Below are 12,736 nucleotides of genomic sequence, written 5' to 3'. Positions count from 1 at the left end.
AAATGGAGAATGAACTTTGAGAATAACCACAGGTATATTAATATCAAAGGAGTGTTCTTATAGTGCATACATAAGTTAAACGATTTTTCTTCTGTGGTACATCTGTGGTACAAATGTTTGCCTCGCCCATTGTCACCAAAACAAAGTAGAGTTTGTTCATTTTGTTCATGGGTTTATTTGATTGACCCTGGTTATTTTCTCTGCTATGTCAGCCATGATGAAAACAGTCTCAAAGTTGTTGCATTGCCTGTTGTGATAGCTACACATCATGAATATGTTTTTATAGACAAAAAGCATTTTCCCTGTTCATTGTCCTATTCCATCATGTGGAAAAATGGGCTTTAAAATTACTTTGTCAAAGAACTTAAGTGTTGTATATACACTGATCAGCATCAATAACATTACAAGAAAAAACAGCCGAAGTGAATATAATTGATTATCTCGTTTTGCCAGTAAAACCTTTGGTCCTGACATTCAGCAGCACACCCAAATGGTAGCAGAATCTGCTCAGGATGTGATGATTTAGGTTTGGGCTTGGTCATTTACATTTTTATTTTGTAGATTACATCCTCGTGTATCATAATTTCCCCTTTCCTATCTTTGTGTGCTTTCTCGCCATTTATCCTGCTCACCTGTGTCCCATTAGACAGTCATTCCTGTGTATTTAAGCCTGTGTTATCCCCTCACTCCTCATTGGTTCGTCTGTGTTCCTTTGTCCTGTCTTTCTGTTGTGTTTTACCTGCATTTGCTGCCTGCGTTTGTTCCCAGCTTGGACTTTGGATTTCAAACGTTGGACTTCAAATTTCAGCTTTATTTCAGTAAAGTTTGCTTTTAGATTTTCAACCTGCCTGTCTGCATGACTTGCATTTTGGTCCCTTGTGACAAATTTTGACACAGGAATGACCCAAGGAACGTAACAAAGAGCTCAAGATATCACCCTGGCCTCCAAATTCCCCAGATCCCACTCAGAGCATCTGTGTGATATGCCGAAATCTGATACATTGAGGCCTGATCGTGGATCAGACTTGGTCTTGGCCCATTGAGGTGAGACTAATGCTTTACCAGATTGGTATCTGGGAAACTGGGAGGCTGTGTCAACACCTTGAGCTCTTTGTCCCATTCCTCAAGCCATTCCTAAGCAGTTTTTGTGGTGTGGCAGGACGCATCATTCTGCCGTAATGGCGTGCCACTACCATGAGGGTGTGTATTTGGTCTGCAGTGGTTTTTGGGTTAGTGGTGTGTCTCAACTGGCATCCACATGAGTACCAGGACCCAAGGTTTCCCAGCAGCACAGTGCAATGAAACAACTATTGTGGCTGATCAATGTGTAGGCGATTCAGAATGCTGTAAAAAAAAAAAAAAAAAAAAAAAAACAACTGCAAGTTTGTGAAATATGTGGTTAATGTTTATGCTCAAAAGTATACAGTTATATGAGTAAGAGAAAAAAAAATCTTGAGGTCTGTTAGTGCGAGTACGTCTGTAAGCACGTGTTGGCGTGACATATACACTATACTACCACATGTGTCTGCTGCTGTGTCTGTGTGCATTCAGTTTAAAGTTAAACATGCTAATGTTGGCCTGAGGTTGAGGAAAGGCGTGTCTCCCATTCGTCTCCCACCAAACTCTATTCAGAGGTGTAAATACTGGCTGTGTGCTCGCTGCACTCACTGACGCATGCTCACCGTCTACATCTTCAAAGGAGAACGTATTAACGGCCGATTGGCTCTAATTTTGTGCTTATTTGCAGACCTGCTGTTTATTCAGCAGCTGCGCACAGATAAAATAGTAACATCGGGTTTGCTCACCATCATTCATGTCAATCAGCTGTTGGATGGTAACATATCTGAAAGAGCATCTCAGAAAAACATCTATTTTACAAGTTTATGTTAAGCTTTTAGTTTGCCTGGTGACACATGATCTTTTTATGTCGACATTCTGTTGCACATTCACAGTTATTTGGCTTTAACAGCCACAGATTTCTGATGCTGGCAGCTGAGCAGCTCCATTGGAAAGCGGTTGAGGTACTTCAGCAGGAGTTGCTGAGGAGAGCTTCCCACTTTCCAAGCCGGCAGTTTTGGGGATTCCATATGCCGCTCTTCGAGTCACAAGGAAGCCTCCAAAATATGTTTAACGCCTGTAATCTTCAGAGACATTAAAAAAGCTTGTGAGCAGTTAGTGACTAACTCTCTGACGTTCAGAGTTTTGCTACATGGAAAATGGAAACAACCACGAAGTAACTGACTTATGCTATGGCTGTGATCTCACACAGACTTGTCTTGATTTTTGAAAACAAGTTTGTCTCACTGTCAGCCAAACCTCAATGTTGGTCCTTAGCCCATGAAAGAAACATTTAAGTTGGACAAAGGAACATTGTTGAGTCCACAAGACCATGCAAGACATTTTTTCCGCTGTATACACTGTAGAAGAACTACTGTGTCACATTTCTCTGAAATAGGCAGAGTTTTTCACACTTTCTGATTCATCTGTCACGATCACGGAAGTTGTGACTATACTATGACTAAGAATTTGGCCCAACCCTAAACAATATTTGGACTGCGAAACAGTAACCCTTGGGAATACTTTCAACACCAGAACCAACACTTGGTCTGCACTTAAACGAGATTTCTTGTGGATATTCAGGATCTGCAGAAGATGAACCCTTGTTCCTTTTTTCTGACTAAATCATTGCTCTCTCTGAAAAGATCCAACTGTGTCACAGAAATACAAAAAATGAAAGGGAACACTGTGATGAGATTTACTAAGCACGTCCATGGTCCTCGGAGGTTGAGCCCTTTCAATAGTAATGATGCAATTTCAGCCTGTCCTCATTAGAAAAACAATCATATAGGTCAACTGTGAAAGCATGTTTTTAGAGGTTTCTACAACCCCTATTCTTGTTAGGTGGCAACCATTTGTGGTGGTACTAATTATTACAGCTGCAAAGGAGGAAGTCGGGAGAAGAAGTGTAAAGAGCAAAAGGCTGTGTAAAGAGGAGGTTGGGGATGGATTGTCAGGTACCAACATAGAGTTATTTTACTAACGTAGGTAAATGACATCACATAATTTCAACAACTTACATATGTAATGTTGGTACGTTTGTAACTGAAGTTGCTGAAGTAACGTGGCAATTTTAGCCCAAACCAAGATGTTTTTTCGAAACATACCCAAGCAGTTTAAGTGCCTAAAACATAACAATTGTAGTAATTGTAGTTTATAAACTGAACCAAACCTCAATGACGGTCTGGTACACTGCAAGGGTTGAAGAAGTACTGGCTGTGAACCAGAAACGAACCCAATTGTTTGCCAACCACCTATTAACCTGAAAGAATAAGAAGACGAAGAAGAAGACGAAGTAGAAGAAGACAAAGTAGAAGAAGAAGAAGAAGAAGAAGAAGGTGAAGAAACAAAACCAGTTGCCTTGGCCATGTATGAGAGAAAAATGGAGAGGTCAGGATTTTGGTTTTGTGCATATAGGAATATCTGGGAAGACAATGACAGTCTTCCACTGTTCTCCGAGTGGAAACAGCCTATCAGTCATGTTGATTAAATGTTCATACATACAGGATATAATGGAAACATATCATTATCATTGACATATCATTATCATTATCATTTGTGGTCACAAACAAAATGAGAACCAGAGGCTGAAAGTAGTTCTGTCCTGTGAAGCTTGAAGAACTGAAGCACTGTTGTGCTCTGAGGCAGCAGGAAAGACCCCTCCAGTGTGTTAATGGTGTCATCGACTTGAAATTGCAACAAGGCTGTTAAAAGTGTTGAGTGTTTAGGCTTTATGTGCTGGTCTAACTGTATATTAAAGCACACAATGAGTCTCTAGAAACAGACAGGTAGTTAGTCTGTTTTCACAGTCTGGGTCGTAAAGAAATCGTGTGCGTGGTTATGGTGTTGAGCTGACTCACAAAATCAATAATATTAAATAGGGAATGACTGTGAAATCCTGCTCACCAGTTTCTATAATATAGCCTGGTAGTTAGAGACCATGAATGCCTCTTTTGTTTCGACAAAAATGAAGAATTGGGTCAATTTGTTGTACTATTTGCTTTATTTGACTTAAGAGTCGTGTTTTAACATGATTGCTCCATATTTATTCCTTCTGTATTTGAGTGTGTGTGTCTGTCTGTGTCTTTGTCGACACACCCAAACCATCGCTTGTGGTGAGATTTCAGCTCATTTACAGTCTGTGTGAGTGCGGACTTGACTCACAACTAGAAGCAGAGTCCACCTGAAAGACCTCTCAGAGTGGACGAGGGAGGTCGACACAGAGACGCTTGTGTTTTCTCTCTTCTCTACGCCTGAACTGATCCAAATATGAGCAGCCGCACGTTGGAAACTGGAATATTGCTGACACAGAGACTCGGACAGATCAACCAGAACCAAACTGAGGCTTTTTCTTCAGGGTGACAAATTTCAAGCTCAGGAAAAGTGCTGAGGCGTCTGTTTTGGTTGATATGTTGTTGCACTTTCTGCTCACACAGGAAAACACACACATCTCCTGTTCCCTGCCACTACTCACACATACACAAGACATCACACACACTTGCATGTAAAGTATTCATAGATAAAGATGTGGGAACGTCAACATCTGTGTTTTGAGTTTGCACACACATTGAACTTGACTTCTCTTAGTTCACATTAGTCATGTGGCTAAAAAACTATCGCAAATTAAAGATTTTTTGCGATTCTATCAACATGGTTCATAGTTCAGAATTAAATAAATGAACAGTTTCTGGACAGATTGAGATGATGGCAGCACAAGGTTTAAGTGATTAGTTCCTCCACTGCACAGACAGAGGGTGCTGGCTTTGAACCCACTGACTGGCTGGGGCCTTTCTATGTGGACTATTGCATGTCCAACAGTCCAAAGACATGCAGGTTAGATTAAATGGTAACTCTAAATCACCCAAAGGTGTCAATGGTTGTTGACCCTCTGATAAAGTGGCGTCTTTATCCTGTGTCTGCCGTTTTCATCTCCCAGTTGTCTCTCTCTGGTTTTTATCCCTAGAGTAATTCTTGGTTTGTACCCTTATCTTTGATTCATACTTTGCTTTTCATTTGCACTTTGGTGGAACTTTTGTTTTCGTTTCTTGGATCCTCTAGATTTGTTTTCTGCCTTGGCCTGCCTTGTGCGGTTGCTTTATTTTTTTGGATTTGGATTTCAGCGACTGTGGTTATCAGCTTTATTTCATTAAAGCTCACTTTTTGTTCCTCGCCTGTCGGCTTGTGTGTCATAGGTTTGGGTCCCATTCTGTGTCAATTATGACAGATGTAGATAGATTGTGACCCCCGCCCCCAAAGAATGAGCGATTATAGATAATGTAAAAAATGTCATGGAAGATGTCATTTTGTGCAGACATTTGTGGTTCCCAGAAGATGAATCCTTCAGATTTAACTGTACAGATTTAGAAACTATGGGTATGAATAAGTATAGATGTGCCACTGTAATCTATAGACAGTATAAACTCACATATACTGTACATACACATATGTATATTGTACACAACCACCTAATTTGCAATTGCAAATAATCCATATTGGAATATATTACTTTATAAATGTCAGTGGTCTGTACATCAGAGTTCCTGACATAAAACATCTCCACAGTTTGCAGAGTTAAACCTGCTCTACCTGATTTTGCGAGCTCTGCAGACTGTAAATCACAACACATGAAAGGTTAGATGGATAAGTCGACACATGAATACTGAGAAGTGAGAAATATCAGACAAAAAGAGATACAGGCAGACAGATTTAATAATAAGACCAAAAGAAACATATGGATTAGGTTTTTTATGTCTCTTCAGTCTTTTCAAACCAGTATGACATCCTACTAAAGTGTCTTGATGGACCAATCATTCTGAAAAAGAGCAAATGTATTTGGCCACAGTTTATATCATTTAACATGTCAGCAACATCCTGTGGTCCAGAAACTGCTCAGAGAAATGTCAACATACTGTAGATGCCAGAATATTACTTTTACACTTTCCTTGAATTCCTTCCTGTGTTTTAAAATGTGCCTGAAATAGACGCTCTCAGTTTAGCATTTTGTGGCTGCCAGTATACTGTGACTGTGAGTCTATTTAAAATGTTAACTGTACTGTTCTCACAATGTTCCATACTAGAATACATTGTATATACATTTACATTTGTCTCTAAAAATACAAAGAAAATGAAGCTTCACATTCAGAACATGGGGATTAATTCATGTCTGTGCTGAAATATGAAATAGACAACACAGTCACGGCACACAACCCAGTGCTGAATGATTCTTCAATTTGGTCTTCCGGACACTTTGTGTCTCTTTGTGACTGTTTTGCTTCCCTTTGCTGTAATTTTTTGCCTCTTTTTGATAGTCTTGGGTCCTTTTGTAGTCATTTTTGAATCTTTCTTAAGTTTTGTAATTGTTTATGGTCATTTTGTGTCTCCTTGAGATAGTTTTGTGTCACCTAATATCATTTAGTGTCTGGTTTTGGTACTTTGTGTGTCTTTGTCATAGTTTTGTGGTCATTTTAGACACTCTGTGAGCTCAGTGAATTCAGTAATCTGAAATCTTTGAAATCTGAATGTAATCTGAAAATTCGGTAATCCATCCATGAGTGAATCCTGCCTGTTATTTCCTTGACCAGTAGGGGGCACTAGCCCTGTCAAGAGAAGAGGTCCCCTGTACTGTATTAGTTTGAAATGAAATGAGATGATAACAATGTATGATCATATTTTGCTGTAGGAATCCTTGCAGTTGCAAAAATAAACACCAGCTGTTTATATGAAGGCCTGTGTGTGTGTGTGTGTGTGTGTGTGTGTGTGTGTGTGTGTGTGTGTGTGTATGTCTCTGTGTGTGTCTGTGTGTGTGTGTGTGTGTGTGTGTGTGTGTGCATGTGTGCTTACGTGTGTGTTCCCTCTCATAAGGCTGTCTTTCAACGACTCCTGGCTGGGCATCCATGAAGGAAAGGGCCAATGTGTGTGTGTGTATGTGTGTGTGTGTGTGTGTGTGTGTGTGTGTGTGTGTGTGTGTGTGTGTGTATGTGTGTGCGTGTGTGTGTGTGTGTGTGTGTGTGTGTGTGTGCTTGTGTGTGTGTGTGTGTGTCTGTGTTGACACAGCCTCTTGCCGTCTATCAAGTGGGAGGACCGCATTTTTTCTTTACAGCCTCTCCATAGAGGTGAATAGATGCTTTATAGCTTTTGAGGCCGGCTCACTATATATAAATGTGTATATGTGTGGATGTATGAGCCACACTGCTCCAGTGAGCATGTGTGGACAAAAATGGATGAGAAGATGTATAGGAGATCTCCTTCTCATCAGTCTGTGGTTGTCTTTGATAAACTGTTGATGTATTATCTAGTCAAAGGAAATTACTTAAGTTGCTGTTGGAGGTGTTAGGATGCCACAGTCACACTCTCAACTACCAGCATCACAGATACCTGTACAGGAATTTCTCTCTGTGACACTAATGCAAATACGTACTGATGACTTACACAGTTGGACAGGAAATTATAACATCCTCTGTTTATTGTGCCTGACCTACGTGGCTTTTATCAAACACTCAGCCTGCAAGTAAAAATGATGTGTCCACCATTGTTTGAGTCTTATTAGTAATATTAGTTTTACTTTGCAGTAGGATAAATGCACAATATGGGACTAATAGAGGTAGAGTATACTAGGTATTTTATAGTCATGCATCCATCATTTTTTCAGACCAGATGTCAGAAAAGTGAAATGAGATCAGTGAGAAAATCTCTTGTTTTATCTCCTTTCTGAAACTGATCTTTTGTAAACTTGGGTAAGGAGCTTAAGAAGAGGCCACCATCATGCCACAGGATAATACCTCAACTATCCGTGGCTGATATGAGATCTTCCCATTTAAGTCTCTGCAAGAAAGCAAAGTGTATTCATGTTGAAAAATTAACGTAAGTAGAAGTAGCACTGCCAAAATTTTAAAATACTATATGGGAAGTATATAAGAAATCATTAGTCAGAAGAAAATCCCCTGTTCCTGTTATATTATCATAAATTATATAAGTACAGATGTACCAATATATTGTAAGACGCATTTTAATTGCTTTAATCTATTTAATAAATGACTCTCCAAACCCAAGTTTCTGCAGAGTATCACCGAAGAATATCCGATTAGTTCTGTAAAATACTCTTTCTGAGTCTGGTGACAATGTTGCAGAATTTGTTTTATAACTTCAGTCAAATAGATTGCGAAGACTGATGGTGAAGGAAACCACTCCATTGATAAAACTCAGGATGTTAATGAATGGAATAATTGTTTCAATCCTGACAACTAGAGCCTTGATCATGATCTCATGATCTGTCCTGATTGATAACAAGATACGGTAACTAGATACCCATCTAGTTCGCTCTCATGCTGAGTTCAGTCTTTATATGGGGTCATGGAAAAATATTTGGCTACTGTTCCATGAGACGAGTTGAGTTGAAGCTGCTTTCAGAATCTTAATTTGAAACGTAAACAGTAGTTATCTTTTATTTCTGTGATTTTGCCCATTTTATATCATTTTTGTCCCTTTTATTTGTGACTACTCATATTGACCTTTTGTGTTTATACATTTTCTGTTCTGCCTTCTTGTTTGAACTCAAGGCTACTTTGTGATTGACTTGACTGTTGAGTGTTATTCTGTACTATCGTTTTTTGCTTGTGCTTGGAGCAATGGAGTGTACATATTCTGAGCTCTAATTAAGTGGAATTACTCTAAAATGATATAAAATGAATTAATCAATCGAAAACAACCTCAAAATTGTACTTAAACACAGAACTTGAGCAAATGTATGTCTTTAATCCACCAGAGGTATTTACAGTTCAACACTTATGGCTAAAAGTTAAAAGCATGTTGTTTGATGTGCATCATTATTTAACGTGTTTTTCCAGTTGCTTCTTGGCTTCATGGCGTGCTGGACTGCTCTTCATCTCTGTCATTACTGCAGCTATTTTAAGCTTTAACCATTAATGGAATGTAATCCTCAGCCGCCACGGCCCAAAGTGAGAAAGTTAAGTGCAGTTTCTTACTAAGATCAATCACAGTTAGAGTAGAGTGAGAGGTGGTAGAGTTAATGATCCATAATAACAGTGACCATTTTCTCCTTTTCCAGGAAGTCTGTTTGTGAAAGTGAGCGAGAGAGATGGAGGAAGAGAGAGTAACAGAGAGAGAGATTTTGTGAACCCGTTCACCTCGTTATCCATCATTAGTGACTGTGCACACTCTTCATCCATGGAAACTACAAGAAGGGAAGTTTCCTGTTTTTCTTTAACCATATATTTGGTTACGGGGCTAATTCGTTCACAGTGCACATTTTAACTAGCTCTCCCCTATAGGTGTCCATGCTAATTTGACTGCTGACAGTCATGTAAATCTAATGTTACAGAGCTGCACACTTTAAACAGACCTCTTCACCTCTGTTTCCTCCTGTCTCCTTTAACCTCAATGCGCTGACAAACACAAGGACGTGTTTGTCAGCGCGCTTTCAAAATCCAAGATGGCCATCAATGATAGTGCACCCATTGAATCAGTGAAGACAGGGTGCTTCAGAGAGCATTACATTTTTTTTTTTTAATGATTACATAATTTTTGGATGCTGGATAGGTGGTGAGAGAGAGAAGATGAGGAGGAGGGGTTTTTAGTTTTAGTGGTTTTTAGTGAACACTGCCTCCTTATGCCGAAGCACAGACAGACCTTCATGTAGTGCTGTATGATGGGGCAGAAAGCAGCACCACATTTTCTTGACAGGTTGCCAGACCGGGTTGTCCGGCAGCGACCAGCACCGGTCTGATGCTGGGAATGGCTCAATGGGAAGCAAAGGCAACTGTGGGATTACAGGGATCTATGTAAGGCTTGTTTCATACCTCAGCTGACTGTGTGTGGTTCCTGTGTGAGGCAGCAAAGTGTGATGGATTACTTATGAAATAATAAGTCTGTATGTGTTATTTATCTCTTAGATGACAGAAACCTGATCCACCTTTGATGATATTTGTGTATTTTCAGGTTTCTGTACGGAAAAATTTCATATGATGAAATAAAAATATATGAAAGTATGTCCACATATATTTGAGAGTATGCCAGTATATTATAGTATAGTATAGTTCATTATCAAATATTTATTTGAGTCAACTCTTCATATCAGTGTTATATGTAATCAAAAAGTGTAAATGTTGATATTACTTACACAAATAATATATGGAAAATGTATTTCTGTACTTCCAAAAATGTTTATGTCAACAATAGATCACAGGACTACTTGCAGTGTGATAAGTGTCGGCCATTTTGATAAACTCAGATAAATATCTTCCAACGCTCTCTCAGATCTACAGAGTATTTCAGCATCTCTCAGGTCATTACTTTGATTTTTCTACTGCTCTACTGTTACATCTCACCGTTCTCATCCTTGGAGAGTAATATTTGAAAAAAGTATGTAACCTCCCTGGCACTAAATAGTGGGCTGGCAGCTAAAGAGCAACATATTTCCTGTAGGAGATGGTGGAGACCATAGACAGGGCTAAAAAGAGAGTGAAACATATATGCATAATTCAGGGGTGCCTGAATCATGTCTATACTGTACTTCCCATAAGTAACTGTTATTGTGTGAATTCTGATTCTCACAACATACTGACACATTTCAAGGATATAAGTGCAGAAACAAAAAGAAGTTACAGCTCACCATACAGCATTAGTTGATGCTCTCTTGAAAGCCTCTTCCTCTCACAGGTCCTGCAGTTATTGGACTAGTGCTGCTTTATTGACATGAGGTATATTGAAGTGTGGGAGGACAGCGGTCTATGGTCTTTATATTACACCCAAGGGAAGGATTGTAAAATGTGACTGAAGCAGCACAATCAGGAGACATATCGAACAAATCCCCAGACACTGAAGAATGTAACTGGTCTACACAGAGTGTATTTGCATTCAAACTAATAATTGTAGTTTGATTTATATTTTGTATCTGAATCTGAAAAGTAGTGTCTCATAACAGATATTGTGGAGTCAAAAGTACAATACTGGTTAAGTAGAAGTATAACGTAACATAAACACAAATACTCAAGTAAAGTATGTATATATATTAATGCATATTGCATACATTTTGGTGAACTATGGTAATTATTATCAGGACTGATGCTGGTTGAAAATGCAACCCAGTGAAAGTTGAAAATGATATTAGTATAAAGTATTTTTATGGCAGTTATTGACATAGATTTTTTTTGTACTAAGTGTGATCAGATTTTTTTTTATCGCTTGCATGGATATAAGTACAGCACTCGAGTAAATGTACTTAGTTACACTCTTTATTTGAGTAATTATGATTATATCAAGGATTTGTGGCACAATAACCTTCCTCTGGTCACACGGGCGCATTGCTGCAATGCACACCTTGGCCGCTAGATGGCGTTGATGACGCAGCTTTAAAAAAACCTAAACTTTCTGAAAGAAAAAAAAAAAGAAAAGGGTGAAGAAAAAGAAAATGACGGAAGCCGCAGTGGAGCAACAGGCGGCGGCAGCAGTAGCAGCAGCTACCCAGCTAATCACCAGCAATGACCGGACGTGAACTTTACCGCTCACAACTTTACAGAGAGTAAAAAGAAACTCAAGTGAGGCGGCAGCAGCTTCCTCACAGTCGAGCTCAGTCGGGGAAACAAGGAAGTGAACAGCTGACTGACTTCCAGAAAGGTTTCCGCCGGTAAGTCCCGGTCGTTTTCACGCTGTCTGCTCCTCTCACGGCGTGGCTCTGAGTCCGGTGATGGTTGGGTTTCGCTGTTGTGTCGGTGGAAATGGACAAAAGCAGGCAAGCTTTTAACGTTTTGTAACTTCAGTGTGTCTGTCAGGAATGCCGTGTGGTGAGCAGGACGACGCACTGATTTATTTATCCGTGTTTTATGCGGGTTATTCCTCCCACAGGAGCTGATTCTTACTACTTCACCTACATATGACTCATTCATTGTGTTTACAGTGATCTGAGACGAAGGTCGTGGCTCAAAACTGGCTGCTGGACACCTGTAAGGTGGTCCAAATGTAGTGTGTTGACAACCAAGAGAGCAGGGGATATTTATTAACATAATATAAAACCTTAACTATCAGAGCTGGTGTGGAGTGTAGCAATACAACAAAGTGAGTGGAACTGGGAGTGTTTACATATTGTGTGTGTGTGTGTATGTGTGTGTGGCACTGCTGAGTGTGGGAAAGAGTGTGTTCCTGCTTTTTGAACTATCATGCTCTCAAGTCATTGATATTGTGATTTATAGCTGTAGCTATAGCTGATTATGTCTATGAACTGTGAGTAAATAATGAATAATGGCCAGACTGCAGTCACACATCTTTATGCCAAGTAAGGTGACATCTTCAGATTGCTTGCTTTGTCTGATTTCAAAGTTGTAAAAGCCCAAATATTCTCATATAAGACAACTAAAAGTAGTAAGAGACCCTAACAGAGAGCTGTTGCTGCGATTAATAGTTAATCACTTAATCAACTTCCATCTGTAAAGTTAATGTGTAAATTAAATTAATTTAAGCAAACCAGGGGAGATCTGACAAATGGCACAGTAGACTACGAAAGACTTCAAAGATAAAGTAATTATATTTTGTATTTTAAAACAGAAGAAATACTATAGTTTTAATAGGGGAACACAAATTATTAAAACAGTATATCCACCCTGTGAATGAGAAAATAACATAGAAACCAAAACCATAAAACACCAGTGTAGTCTAACTCACAGGAAAT

At 39.3% G+C, this 12,736-nt stretch overlaps 1 protein-coding gene across 13 annotated transcripts in view; it reads left to right on the top strand.

Annotated features, from left to right (window-relative positions):
- The first annotated feature begins 11,490 nt into the window (after positions 1-11,490).
- ppip5k1b (diphosphoinositol pentakisphosphate kinase 1b) overlaps positions 11,491-12,736 on the top strand; it is a 54,604-nt gene continuing 53,358 nt past the window's right edge. For all 13 annotated transcript variants that reach the window (XM_030425989.1, XM_030425986.1, XM_030425990.1 and 10 more), the window contains exon 1: positions 11,491-11,698. The gene's annotated coding sequence lies outside the window, so the exon portion shown is untranslated. The remainder of the gene's footprint in view (positions 11,699-12,736) is intronic.

Source organism: Sparus aurata, chromosome 8 (genome assembly GCF_900880675.1).
Source record: "Sparus aurata chromosome 8, fSpaAur1.1, whole genome shotgun sequence".
In the NCBI taxonomy this organism is placed as follows: Eukaryota; Metazoa; Chordata; class Actinopteri; order Spariformes; family Sparidae; genus Sparus; species Sparus aurata.
Note: the sequence above shows the minus strand (reverse complement) of the source record. Positions and strands in the feature narration are given on the sequence as shown.